This window comes from Bubalus kerabau, chromosome 15 (genome assembly GCF_029407905.1).
Source record: "Bubalus kerabau isolate K-KA32 ecotype Philippines breed swamp buffalo chromosome 15, PCC_UOA_SB_1v2, whole genome shotgun sequence".
NCBI lineage: Eukaryota > Metazoa > Chordata > Mammalia > Artiodactyla > Bovidae > Bubalus > Bubalus kerabau.
This window is the reverse complement of record NC_073638.1, coordinates 64,085,001-64,095,481: the sequence shown is the minus strand read 5'-3', so window position 1 is coordinate 64,095,481 and position 10,481 is coordinate 64,085,001. Positions and strand designations below refer to the sequence as shown.

Sequence of the window (10,481 nt, the reverse complement as noted above, 5' to 3'; positions counted from 1 at the left end):
AGATCCCTTGTGGCTCAGCTGGTAAAGAATCTGCCTGCAAAGGGGGAGACCTGGGTTTGATCCCTGGGTTGGAAAGATGCCCTGGAGAAGGGAACAGCTACCCACTGAAGTATTCTGGCCTGGAGAATTCCATGGGCTTCATGCAGTCCATGGAGTCACAAAGAGTCTGACAGGACTGAGAGACTTTCACTTTCACTTTATAAGGAGATCAGAAGTCATTAAGTTCAATTCCTTAACCTCTCATTAAGTTCAATTCCTTAACCTCTCTGAACACCTTAGTTTCTTAATGTGCAAAAAGTATGTAGCAACAGTGTTGTTGTGGAGACTGAAACAAGATAATACATGTGAAACAGCTCATTGTATGACACAGTAAATTATCAGATATACTAGTCATTATTAGAATATAGCTGTTATAGTTGGCATATACCAGAGTGAAAGGTTGTATTCAATCCATTCATTTATTTGGCATTTATGTGCCAGGCATTGTTTGAGAATTTGGTATGCAAAAATGAACAGAAATACATAGCAAAGGAAACCACTGACAAAATGAAAAGGCAACCAACTGAATGGGAGAAGAAATTTACAAATGCTGTGACTGATAAGGGGTTAACATCCCAAGTATATAAACAGCTCATACAACTCAACATTAAAAAAACAAACTACCTGATTGAAAAATGGACAGAAGACCTGAATAGACATTTTCCCAATTAGGACATGCAAATGACCAACTGGCCTTTGAAAAGATGCTCAACGTCCCTAATAATCAAGGAAATGCAAATCAAAACCACAATATGATATCACCTCACACCTGTCAGAATGACTGTCATCACAATGAACACAAATAATAGATGTTGATGAGGATGTGGAGAAAAGGGAACTTTCATTCACTATAGGTGGGCATGTAAATTGGTGCAGCTACTTTGGAAACAGGAGGTTTCTCAAAAAACTAAAAATAGAAATACTATCAATTCAGTTCAGTTCAGTTGCTCAGTCTGTCCAACTCTTTGGGACCCCGTGGGCTGCAACACGCCAGGCCTCCCTGTCCATCACCAACTCCTGTAGTTTACTCATACTCATTTCCATTGAGTCGGTGATGCCATCCAACCATCTCATTCTCTGTTGTCACCTTCTCCTCCTGCCTTCAATCTCCCAGCATCAGGGTCTTTTCAAATGAGTCAGGTCTTTGCATCAGGTGGTCAAAGTATTGGAGTTTCAGCTTCAACATCAGTCCTTCCAGTGAACACTCAGGACTGATCTCCTTTAGGACGGACTGTTTGGATCTTTTTGCAGTCCAAGGGACTCTCAAGAGTCTTCTCCAACGCCACAGTTCAAAACCATCAGTTCTTTGGTGCTCAGCTTTCTTTATAGTCCAATTCACATTCATACATGACTACTAGAAAAACCATAGCCTTGACTAGACAGACCTTTGTTGGCAAAGTAATATCTCTGCTTTTTAATATGCTGTCTAGGTTGGTCATAACTTTTCTTCCAAGGAGTAAGTGTCTTTTTATTTCATGGCTTCAGTCACCATCTGCAGTGATTTTGGAGGGCCCCCCCCCCCAAATAAAGTCAGACTCTGTTTCCACTGATTCCTTCTAGACAGTGCTTTTTCTTTTTCGTTCTCCCAGTCTTTCCTCAATTTCCACTTGTCCACCTTTTCTTTAAACTGTTTCTATGATAGATATTATAGACTTCCTTGATGGCTCAGACACTGAAGCATCTGCCTACACTACAGGAGACTTGGGTTTAATCCCTGGGTGGTGCAGATCCTCTGGAGAAGGAAATGGCAACCCACTCCAGTACTCTTGCCTGGAAAATCCCATGGACGGAGCAGTCTGGTAGGCTACAGTCCATGGGGTCAAAAAGAGTCGGACATGACTGAGCGACTTCACTTCACTTCATGATAGATATCTCCTCAATCCTTTTATTATTCTTAAGCAATTTCAATTACTCTGTGAAGAGGCTAGAAATGATTTCTTGTAGTCTACATCTTAAACAGGGAACATCTCTACTAGAACACTCATTCTTGTATTTATTCATTCATTTAGCCCTGAGGTTACAGAGAGAAACACCACAGTCTCTGTTCTGGAGGAGAATTTAATCTAAGAGCTATATCTAAGAATGTGGGCTGAGTAAAATTCTTATCAAAGGAAAGAACAGACTTACTCATCTTTAGCCTCCAGAGAACCCATCAGAGTTCTTTTATCTTCTTCGTCGCTCAGCTTTCTTTAGCTTTCTTTATAGTCCAACTCTCACTTCTATACATGACTACTGGAAAAACCACAGCCTTGAGTAGATGGACCTTTGCTGGCAAAGTGATGTCTCTGCTTTTTAATATGCTGTCTAGGTTGGTCATAAAACATTTCTTTCAAGGAGTAAGCGTCTTTTAATTTCATGGCTGCAGTCACCATCTGCAGTGATTTTGGAGCCCAGAAAAATAAAGTCTGTCACTGTTTCCACTGTTTCCTCATCTATTTGCCATGAAGTGATGGGACCAGGTGCCATGATCTTAGTTTTCTGAATGTTGAGCTTTAAGCCAACTTTTTCACTCTCCTCTTTCACTTTCATCAAGAGGCTCTTTAGTTCTTCTTCACTTTCTGCTGTAAGGGTAGTGTCATCTGCATATCTGAGGTCATTGATATTTCTCCTGGCAATCTTGATTCCAGCTTGTGTTTCTCATGATGTACTCTGCATGTAAGTTAAATAAGCAGGGTGACAATATATAGCCTTGACGTACTCCTTTTCCTATTTGGAACCAGTCTGTTGTTCCATGTCCAGTTCTAACTGTTGCTTCCTGACCTGCATACAGATTTCTCAAGAGGCAGGTCAGGTGGTCTGGTATTCCCATCTCTTTCAGAATAAAACAGTAATTTGAACAGACACAGGAACCCCAATGTTCATAGCAGTGTTAGTTAAAATTGTCATGTATGGAAGCAACCTAGATGTCCATTAATAGATGAATGTGTTATGAAGTGGTGGTATATATACACAAGGGCCTACTATTCATGCATTAAAAAAAATGAAATTTTGCCATTTGAAGCAACATGGATGGACTTGGAGGGTGTTACACGCTTAGTGAAATAAATCAGACAGAGAAAGACAAATACTGTATTTGTATGTGGAATCTAAAAAATACAGCAAACTACTGAATACAAGAAAAAGAAACAGACCCACAGATAAAGGGGATAAACTAGTGATTATCAGTGAGGGAAGGTGGGGAGGGGCAAGAAAGGGGCAAGGGATTAATAGAGGTATGAACTATTACGTACAAAATAAATAAAATACAAGGGTATATAGTAAAATACAGGGAATGTAGTCAATATTTTATAATAATAACTATGAAGGGAGTATGTGCTTCCCTAGTGGCTCAAACTGTAAAGAATCTGCCTGCAGTGCAGGATACCTGGGTTTGATCCCTGGGTTGGGAAGATTCCCTGGAGAAGGGAATGGCTATCCACGCCAGTATTCTTGCCTGGAGTATTCTATAGACAGAGGAGCCTATCAGGCTATGGTCCACGTGGGTCACAAAGATTCAGACATGGCTGAGTGATTAACACTTTGACTTTCATAAATGGAGTATAACCTTTAAAAATTGTGAATCACTGTTATACACCTGTAACATAATATCATAGGTCAACTATATTTTAGTTTAAAATAGTTTTTAAAAAGTAAAAGTAGTCTCTGCCTACATGGAGCTTATGTTTCAGGATACAGACAATAAACAAATATACCATGTTAGCTGGTGATTGTGTTGCAGAGTATAAAGCAAGAGGCGGGTGGCAGAATTCCCAGCAGTCCAATGCTTAGGACTCTGCTTTCATTGCTGTGCCCCTGATGGGGGAACTAAGATCCCACAAGCTAGCCCTGCAGCTCCACCAAGAAAACAAAGAAACTCAAGACCTTGTGTAGGGAAGCCAATAGTGCAGTCTATTACAAAGTTTAATTTCAGGGGCACTGTTTACATTTAAAAAAAAAAAAGCAAGGGAAAGGGGTAGTAGGCTACATGTATGGGTGTTACTGTTTTATTTAGGGTAGTCAAGCAAGGTCTCCCTAAAATGGTGACATTTGGGCAAAGACCTGAAGGAAGTGAGAGAGTTAAAAGAGAGTTCCAGATAGACTTTTACCTGCAAATATGGTTAAAAATTTGAGGACAGGAGCCATTTCTTTCAGATTTTGATAACAGAGCAAAAACTATAGACAGGAGGCCTGAAATATGTTGTATTCTATATTAGTTAGGTGCTGGAATAGGTGTTGTGATTCTCTCTTTATTATTTCACTTAAACATTTAATTTTTTGCATGGATAATAGTTTCACCTGATTCAAACATAAAAAGTATATAAAGATCAGTGAGGGCTCCCTCTTTCTCCTGTCCCCATTTGCAGTTCCTATTGCTCCTATTAGGTTTCACTTTATCCTTTCAAAGATTTTTTTTTCTCTTCTCAGGAGGTTTCAGACTGAAAACTTGAGATCATGCACCATCACACACATGGCTGCCACTCATCAATCTCCTAGTAAGCTGATTCTGTTGGATGCTTGTCAGCTGTGAACCCGTTCACTCTCAGAAACACAAACAGGATCCCAAGAATTTTTTTTTTTAACATGGATATGTAAACCAATACTTAGAGGGAACAAAGAAAAACATGGAACATCCAGAGATAAGGTTCCAGGAGCTTTATCTTAAAAACAACCAAACAAAAGAACAATCGTATTGCCCCAGGTGCTCAAGGTTCTCCATCCACACTCAACTAGGGATCCAGAGGAATGAAAACCGGAAGTACTGTAAGGCGAACCGGAAGTACTTTTAGGTGAACCGGAAGCATGGGAGCGGCGGGGCGATAGAGGCCTTCGACTGAGGTAACTCGGAGTGGTCAATAACTTGCGGGTGACTGTTTGGAGGCAGTCCCGATTCTTTTTCGTCTAAGGTCCATTTAAGAGTTTGACCTGCATCTCTGGCTGCTCAGGGTATTTGACTTGCCCCCAGGTCCCCTGATTTTTGCGTTGTGGCGTCTAGAATCTTCCACCCGCCGCACTGTTGGACCTCTCTCTGGGAGTCTCGTGGCTTTTCCTGAAAAGGCTGTGGAGGCTGCAGGTTAGTACGTGGGTCTTGTGTGTGTGCGTTATAGGGAAGGGTAGCCACATCCATTTTATACGCGTGCCTTAGGGTGGTTTTGTTTGTAAACATCTCGTTTGCATTTTAGAATCTGTAATCATGTTGGTCACTCTTGTGAAAAATTTAGAAGGAGTTTGGTGCTCAAAGTTAGTATCATTTCAGACTATAATGAGTCTCAGTTTTCTTTGGTGGATGTTACTTTGCAGAATATTTGAAGTATCGTGCAAAAATTCTTCTCAGGCTGTGAGCAGTTACTGAAGTGCGTACATTCTTGAGGAAAATTTCTCCGGTTTTCTTTATTCTTAGGGTAATTTTATTCTGAAGTGCTTTGCACAAGCTGACTGAAATGGAGTCTCGCTGAGGAAATGGCTGACCTAATCCGGATGATGCTGAGTTGTGGGTTTAAATAACTCATGTTGTGTTACTCTTCCTCTTAGCTTTACGTTTGGATAGTGATGTCTCTCAAAGCGTTTATGGGGACTTTTATAATTAGTTCATTTAGGGGACTTCCTTGGCAGTCCAGTGGTTAAGACTCCAGGCTTCCACTGTAGCGGGCAAGGGTTCCATCCCTGCTTGAGGAGCTAAGATCCTGCATGGCACAAGCTGGGGCCAGGAAGAACAAACCAACCAACCAACCCAGTGCAATTCATTTAGAAAGAATGAATGAAGATTCCCCATCTGTTCTGTAAAGCATTCGGTCTTGTATGTAGAAGTTACTTAATAAATTCATATTGAACCAAACCCATATACTTATTATTATATGTTTGTTATACTCTTAACTCCAGAAAGATTTGTAATGATCTTAAAAAAGTGTGAAGATTCCACTAAGATTCCCCTTAAATTAATGAAATTCTTTATTTTTGATTATTTGTTATTTTTCGTTGGTTATAAATGTCTGTGGCTGTTTTTGTTTGTACCTTGAATGGAAAACCATTGCTGAAATATTCCAACCTGAAAATCAGCAAATACTGTGTGGGTGGAATTTATTCTGCAGGGCTTCACAGTTCTTTGCTGTTATTTCTTTAGCCAATTCGAGTGTTTATGATAACCCTACCTGGTTTCAGGGTTGGTTTGGAGTAGTTAGTGATTTTTTCAAAATTATATTTCTCTACTTGATTTATGAAGTGTGCAAATATAACTTGAGAGAATATTTTAATTTTTATACTGCTTCATACCATATTATCAGGAACTAACATTAATTTTTATATCAGAGTGCCACTAGGTGGCAGCATAGTGTTTTTTAATAGTTTCTTAAGTTTTGACTATGAATTTCATAACTCCTCCTGCTATCATAGTGCTATTCTGATTGCAGTAGGTATCTGTCATGCTGATTGCCAGGCACTGGACTAAATAGGCATATTATCTCATTTAATCCTAAACAACAAATCCCAAACCTTCTGACATAGCTATTCCCATTATTTTATCATCTGAGGAAGATGTGGGAAAGCGATTAAATAATAATGCAAGGCCTATAAACTACAAGGCTGATAAACTACACAACCAATAAGTCATAGAGCCAGAATTGGAATACAGGTGCTTAATTACAACTTCTTGTTAGTCAAATTAAAGTTACTGGAAGTTTGAACAAGTGGTGAAGAACCAGCAATTAAAATGAGAAATCTGTGGATATTCTGAGAGAGGTGAGACCTGAACACTGTTTTTTTAGTTTTTTGTTTTGCTTTTTGTGTGGATCATTTTTAACATCTTTATTGAATTTGTTACAATATTGCTTCTGTTTTATGTTTTGGCTTTTTGGCCATGAGGGCATGTGGGATCTTACCTCCCCAAAGGGATCAAACCCACACTTCTTGCATTGTAAGGTGAAGTCTTAGCTACTTGACTGCCAGGGAAGTCCCTGAACATTGATTTTGTATAATGTGCCTCAAGACGGTTGGAGGTGCATGGTTTCCAAAAGCCAGTATTTCCTAAATTGTGTTCCAAGCAGCACTAGTCCTTGGAGATGCTTCAGGAAAAAAAAAGATTTCTGTAACCAGAAATGCTCTTGGAAATTTCAATAAAGGTTCTCAAAAATCCTGCAGTAAAGAAACGTATTTAACCCAACTTTTTTGGAATATTCCACATTGAAAAATACATTTTATGTGCAGGCCAATATAAACATATATTGGGTTGGCCAAAAAGTTTGAGTTTTTCTCTAAGATGTTATGGAAAAACACAGACTTATTTTTGGCCAACCCAATACTTACACCTGAAATAAAATACTAAAATACACATGAAGAAATACTTACTTTATATTTTCTATTTTTTCCAGTCTTTTTTAAAAAAATGGTAAATATCTGTTGATGTTTATTCTTCTGTTAGTCCTGGTAATAGTTGAATGATGAGAGGATGAGATGGTTGGATGGCATCACCAACTCTATGGACCTGAGTGTGAGTAAGCTCCCAGAGTTGGTGATGGACAGGGAAGCCTGGTGTGCTGCAGTCCATGAGGTCGCAAAGAATCAGACATGACTGAGTGACTGAATTGAACTGAATAGTTGAATGAACACAGTGTTTCTTGCAGGGAAATTATTCTTGATAATAATTCAGGCAAAGTAAGAACATAGGAAAAATTTTATTGATAGAATTCCCCAAAATACATTCTTTGGAACACATATTCCCCAGAATATTAATTGACATTATGAATAATCAAAAAAGTGTTTCCTGATCAAGATAAACTTGGGGGATTTAGGTTAAAGTTAAACCAATTCTATCTATACTAGTGGTACTATTCATTTCTAAGATGAGTTAGTATTCAGTGTTTCCCAGATTTATTTGACCATGGAACCTATTTTTAGAGGTTTACCTTGTGACCATTAGAATACACTTTGGGAAATGATCATGTTGATAATTAGGGCCAAAATGTTTTTGTTGTAATGTATGCGTTTCAGGTGAAAATTTTTGTTGTAAATTATTCACCTAATTTTTATAACTCATTTATCCTATTTGCTGGTATTGACATGGCAGAAAATATGTCAGAAAGCCTTTCAGCTTCTTAGTTTTCTTCTTACCCATGGAAACTTTCTGTTAATAAGAAAAGTCTTTATGAAATTCTCTGGTACTGGTAAATTTCATATAAACGAAAACTTTTATTTTCAGTTTAAATTAAGTGAGCAGTAAATTTCCACGTGTGTTAGAGTGAGCCACGTGAAGACATTTTGGCAATTTTTGTTTCATATTTTGGAACATTTGGAGTTTAGTTAAAGGTTAAATGTTTAAGAAATGTGTAAAGGATTTTCCTACATTTTATTTATACGCTGAGCAAAATCAGTGCTTATGTACTTGATCCAAAGTTGTTTTAGATTAGTTGAATTTATGGTACCTGTAATAGTTTATTTCATGTTTGGTTCCATAATAATTGTTAGGGAGAGAATTTCCAGTTCTCTCTTTCACACATCTCAGACCATTCATTTTTAGAATTTAAGTATTCTCACTTTACAGGATTTGTATATGAAATGCCTACTCCTTTTCTTAAATCAAGAAGAAATTTGGCAAAGTTTTTTTTTACTGTAAATAGAGAATATTTTACTCATAATAGTGTAAAAATTTTCTGTAAGAAGTTCGGTGTTTTGGTAACTACACATAATTGATAGAAAATTGGAAGAAATACTTACCAGGTGTTCCCATAGTGCATTTCTCACTGGAGCTTAAGAAACCTGTAAACACAAAACAGTTAATGAAAAATAACTTTTGTGGCAGCATTATCAATTGACATACAAGATTATGTGAACTAGACAATAAGAACAGAGCAGTATACACAGTAAGGTACTAATCTTATGGGCAGCAAGTACAGGAGCAGTTGGTGAAAAATAGATTTGTAAGAAAGTTTTATGGAAGAAATGGAATTTGATCTGATTTTTGTTTAAATATGTTTAAACAGAAAAAGTAGAGAAAGACCTTCTATGTTAGAGAGTTGAATGTGTGATGATGTTAATCAGTTCAAGTTCCTTAACATGGCTTGAATATCCTCAAGACCTGCCTGCCTGCTCTCTCTTTTTTTTTTTGGTCCTTTTTTTTATTGTGAGAAAATAAACATAAGATGAAATTTAATGTTTTAAAATATACAGTTCAGTAGCATTACAGACATGCACGTTGTTGTACCAACACCACCATTCATGTCCAGAATTTCGACTTCTCAAACTGGAACTCGCAACCCATTAGACAGTAACTTTCCATTCCCTCCTTCCCATTCTTGGCAATAACCATGCTACCTTCTGTCTCTGTGAATCTGACTACTCTTGGTATCTCATATACATGGAATCCTACAGAATTTGGCCTTTGCCCCTGGATTATTTCATGTAGCTTAGTGTCTTCAAGATTCACTTACATTGTAGCACGTTTCAGAATTTTTTTTTTTAAGGCTAAATAATGTTCCATTGTACGTATAGACCTAGAGCTTTGTAGTTTTCCCTCACAGAGATCTTGTACATATTTTGTTAGATTTATACCTAAATATTTTGTTTCCTTTCTTCTTCTTTCTTGGTGCTGGGTTTTTAATGTTATTTTTTCTTCTGTTTCTCAGTTTTTAATTCTAATTGATTACTGATCTATAAGAAAGCTATTAGCCAGCCACTGCACTTAATTTGATGCTGCACTTCCCCTCCCTAACCATCCTTGGCTCAAGGCAGCACCAAAGGAGTCCAACTCCCATAACTGAGAGCATCACTTCCCCGCAAGAAGCCCCAGGCTCCCACACACCTGCAGGGGAGCAGACGGGCACTCTCAGTCTGAAGCAATCTCTCTTATGCCAGGTTCATGCTGAAATGTGCAGAAACAGGCGAACACCCACCTAGTAATGAGAGAGGGAAGTTTAGGGGTCCTCACCTAATATGCTCAGATACTCGGTTGTGTCTGATTCTTTACAACCCCATGGACTGTAGCCCACCAGACTCCTCTGTCCATGGGATTTTCCAGGCAAGGATACTGGAGTGGGTTGCCATTTCCTTCTCCATGCCTGCCCTCTCTTTTTGTATTTAATCACATGATCTTTTTTTTGTAAAATATTTGAATTTCTTCTCTTCTGTCCCCTACTTTTCCTTGATTGCGTGCATGCTAAGTTGCTTCAATTACTTATGACCTTAAATCTCACTTAATGTTTCATTTTGTGAAAACTGCTTATTAACAACCTCCTTTCAGTGTCCTATCTTTTTACCTTTTCATACTGTTCATGGGCTTCTCAAGGCAAGAATACTGAAGTAGTTTGCCATTCCCTTCTCCAGTGGACCATGTTTTGTCAGAATGCTCCACCATGACCTGTCTGTCTTGAGTGGCCCTACATGGCAAGGTTCATGGTTTCATTGAGTTAGACAAGGCTGTGGTCCATGTGATCAGATTGGTTAGTTTTCTGTGATTGTGGTTTTCAGTCTGTCTGCCC

The 10,481-nt window shown here is 38.3% G+C and overlaps 1 protein-coding gene across 37 annotated transcripts in view; it reads left to right on the top strand.

Moving 5' to 3' along the window:
• Positions 1 to 4,309: 4,309 nt before the first annotated feature.
• The window catches only part of CCDC73 (coiled-coil domain containing 73), a 154,103-nt gene continuing 147,931 nt past the window's right edge, over positions 4,310 to 10,481 (top strand). For 9 of the 37 annotated variants that reach the window (XM_055549255.1, XM_055549252.1, XM_055549248.1 and 6 more), the window contains exon 1: positions 4,319 to 5,089. The gene's annotated coding sequence lies outside the window, so the exon portion shown is untranslated. Of the gene's footprint in view, positions 5,090 to 10,481 lie in introns of all 37 variants that reach the window. The other 28 variants (XM_055549244.1, XM_055549231.1, XM_055549245.1 and 25 more) reach the window with 7 other exon arrangements.